Here is a 4,253-nt window from a genome sequence, read left to right as displayed (position 1 = left end):
GAGAGGGATCGGGAGGGGGGTAGGAGGAGAAGGATGGGAGGGAGAGGGGGATAGGAGGAGGGGGAGGGCGAGAGGGAAAGGTGAAGGGAGGGAGAGGGGGACAGGAGAAGGAGGGAGAGGGAGAAGAGAAGGGGAGAGGAAGGTGAAAAGAGGAAGGGGAAGGGAGGGAGAGGGGGATAGGAGAAGGAGGGTGGGGAGAAGGGAAGGGAAGAGGGAGGGGGACAGGAGGGAGTGGGGATAGGAGAAGGAGGGGGAGGGAGAAAGGAAGGGGAGAGGGAGACGGAGGAGGAGGGAGAAGAGAAGAGGGGAAGGCGAAAAGAGGGAAAGACAGAGGGAGAGGGAGATTCGCGGACATAGACCCACCGCCTTCTGAACTTGGACAAGACTGAAAATTCCGCACAGTTATTCGAGATCTAAACGGCTGCCCTGAGCAAAAAGCCTTTCGGTATTATACACTCCAGAGTTCTTATTGAGAGTGTAGGTTGGCCTGAAGCTGGGCTTTTGGGATTGAGCGTTGTGTGTGCGTGGTTTTCTCGTTTATGTGCGTAGTCCTTCGTGTGCGTGTTTTTACCTTTATGTGCGTGTTTTCTCCTTTATGTGCGTGGTCCCTCGTGTGCGTGTTTTTTTTTTCCTTTATGTTCGTGTTTTCTCGTTTATGTGCGTAGTGCCTCGTGTTCGTGTTTTCTCCTTTATGTACGTATTTTATCCCTTTATATGTTTTATCCTTCGTGTGCGTGTTTTCTCCTTTATGTACGTAGTCCCTCGTGTGCGTGTTTTCTCCTTTATGTGCGTAGTCCCTCGTGTGCGTGTTTTCTCCTTTATGCGCGTATTTTTCCCTTTATGTGTTTTATCCTTCGTGTGCGTGTTTTCCCCTTTATGTGCGTAGTCCCTCGTGTGCGTGTTTTCCCCTTTATGTGCGTAGTCCCTCGTGTATGTGTTTTCTCCTATATGTGCGTAGTCCCTCGTGTGCGTGTTTTCTCCTTTATGTGCGTATTTTTCCCTTTATGTGTTTTATCCTTCGTGTGCGTGTTTTCCCCTTTATGTGCGTAGTCCCTCGTGTGCGTGTTTTCCCCTTTATGTGCGTAGTCCCTCGTGTATGTGTTTTCTCCTATATGTGCGTAGTCCCTCGTGTGCGTGTTTTCTCCTTTATGTGCGTATTTTTCCCTTTATGTGTTTTATCCTTCGTGTGCGTGTTTTCCCCTTTATGTGCGTAGTCCCTCGTGTGCGTGTTTTCCCCTTTATGTGCGTAGTCCCTCGTGTATGTGTTTTCTCCTATATGTGCGTAGTCCCTCGTGTGCGTGTTTTCTCCTTTATGTGCGTATTTTTCCCTTTATGTGTTTTATCCTTCGTGTGCGTGTTTTCCCCTTTATGTGCGTAGTCCCTCGTGTGCGTGTTTTCCCCTTTATGTGCGTAGTCCCTCGTGTATGTGTTTTCTCCTATATGTGCGTAGTCCCTCGTGTGCGTGTTTTCTCCTTTATGTGCGTATTTTTCCCTTTATGTGTTTTATCCTTCGTGTGCGTGTTTTCCCCTTTATGTGCGTAGTCCCTCGTGTGCGTGTTTTCCCCTTTATGTGCGTAGTCCCTCGTGTATGTGTTTTCTCCTATATGTGCGTAGTCCCTCGTGTGCGTGTTTTCTCCTTTATGTGCGTATTTTTCCCTTTATGTGTTTTATCCTTCGTGTGCGTGTTTTCCCCTTTATGTGCGTAGTCCCTCATGTGCGTGTTTTCCCCTTTATGTGCGTAGTCCCTCGTGTATGTGTTTTCTCCTATATGTGCGTAGTCCCTCGTGTGCGTGTTTTCTCCTTTATGTGTGTATTTTTCCCTTTATGTGTTTTATCCTTCGTGTGCGTGTTTTCCCCTTTATGTGCGTAGTCCCTCGTGTGCGTGTTTTCCCCTTTATGTGCGTAGTCCCTCGTGTATGTGTTTTCTCCTATATGTGCGTAGTCCCTCGTGTGCGTGTTTTCTCCTTTATGTGCGTATTTTTCCCTTTATGTGTTTTATCCTTCGTGTGCGTGTTTTCCCCTTTATGTGCGTAGTCCCTCGTGTGCGTGTTTTCCCCTTTATGTGCGTAGTCCCTCGTGTGCGTGTTTTCTCCCTTATGTACGTATTTTTTTCCTTTATGTGCGTAGTCCCTCGTGTGCGTGTTTTCCCCTTTATGTGCGTAGTCCCTCGTTTGCGTGTTTTCCCCTTTATGTGCGTATTTTTTCCCTTTATGTGTTTTCTCCTTCGTGTGCGTGTTTTTTCCTTATGTGCGTGTTTTCTCCTTTATGTGCGTAGTCTCTCGTGTGCGTGTTTTCTTCTTTATGTGCGTAGTCCCTCGTGTGCGTGTTTTCTCCCTTATGTGCGTGTTTTTTTCCCTTTATGTGCGTAGTCCGCGTGCGTGTGCAGTCCTTCGTGTGTCCCTTGTTTGTGGGACAAAACGTTTTGTGTATGTTTACTTCCATTGTAAATGTCTATTATTACCATATCATGTTATTATTATCATTATCATTATTATAATTATCACGATTATTAGTATTATTATTACTATCATCTTTTATTATTATTATTATCATTATCATCATTGTTATTATAATTATCTCCATTGTTATTATCATTATAATCATCATTATCAATATCATCTCTATTATTATTCATTATTATCATTATCATTATTAGCATTCTTATTATCATTACTGTTATTAGCATTCATTATCATTACTATCATTAGCATTATTTTTATTATCATCAATATGATCATCGTTATTATTGCTATTATAACTTGTCATAACTATCATTATCATTTTTAATAATGATAATGATAAAAGTAATGATAATGATAATAACAAAATATTAGCAATAATTATTATTGTTATCATTATCATCACGATTATTTTTTTATTATCATAACAATAATAACTACTATCATTAATATTACCGTCACCATTATTATTTCTACTGCTGTTATCATTATCATCATTATCATTATCATCTTACATAGTTATGCTGCAACATCTATTATCATGATTTTTCCTTTTGTATATAAAGAGTATGTGTCGACCATTTATACTTAGGATCCCTGTGCCGTTGTTTACAATGATGGATGCGCTTCGTGGAAATACATTTGTTTGATGTTATTTGATTCCCACTTCATACACAGTCGCTTTAGTAATTACCATGGTTGGGTATCGCTTAAAAAAGTGTATTGTATGATGCAATACTGACAGGTTACTGCCTTTACATTATTCGGGTTTACTGGGCTTTTACAAAGTAACTTTTCCTCTCATGAATTTGTAAACACTTTCAGTTGAGACAAAGTTTTCAAATACTGCCAATGCTTTGCCAATATGCCTATATTGTCATTGCAATCTCTCGCTGCCTCTCACTCCCTCTTTCTCCATTTCCATCTCTTTCGGTCCCTGTGTCTCTCTTTTTCTCTCATTCTCTCCATCTATATCTATCTCTTTCTCTCTTTCGCATCGACTCTCTCTCTCTCTCTCTCTCTCTTTCGCCCCGTCTCTCTCTCTCTCTCTCTTTCGCCCCGTCTCTCTCTCTCTCTCTCTCTCCCTCTCTCTTTCTCTCTCCTTTGCTCTCTCTCTCTCTCTCTCTCTCTCTTTCTCTCTCCTTTGCTCTCTCTCTCTCTCTCTCTCTCTCTTTCTCTCTCTCGCTCGCTTGATCGTTCTCTCTCTCTTTCGCCTCGTCTTTCTCTCTCCTCTCCCTTTGCCCGTACTTCACTTCATCACTCTCCATCCTCTTCATTTTCCCGTATTTTTCTCTCCCTGCTTGCTTCCGCTTCTCTTTCTCTCCTTTTATCGGTCTATATCTATCTCTCTGTTTATCTGTCCTTCTGTCTGTATGTCTGTCTCTCTCTCACTTGTCGTTCTCTCTCCTCTCCTTTGCATTTTGCTCTCTTCTCTCTCTTTCATTCTCTTACTCTATCCCTCTCTATCCTCTTCTTTTTCCGTTACATTTTCTCTCCCTCCTTTCTTCTTTCTCTCCTTTTCCCTACATTCTCTTACTCTGTCTTTGTCTGTTTGTCTGTCTTTCTGTCTCTCTCACTCTCCCCCCATGCCCCCCCCCCTCTCTCTCTTTCTCTCTTCTTCTCCCTCACCCCCTCTCTCTCTCCTTCCCTCCATCTCCCTCTCTCTTTCTTTATCTTTATCTCCCTCCATCCCTCTCTCTTTCTCTCCTCTCCACTTTACCTCCCTCCGCAGCAAAACTATTCCCAGCCCCCAATTGCAGCCTCCTCAGATTATTTCCGAGCGAGGCAGAGTCC

The sequence above is a fragment of the Penaeus vannamei genome, chromosome 14 (assembly GCF_042767895.1).
Source record: "Penaeus vannamei isolate JL-2024 chromosome 14, ASM4276789v1, whole genome shotgun sequence".
NCBI classification, from domain to species: Eukaryota; Metazoa; Arthropoda; class Malacostraca; order Decapoda; family Penaeidae; genus Penaeus; species Penaeus vannamei.
This window is presented reverse-complemented; position numbering follows the sequence as displayed.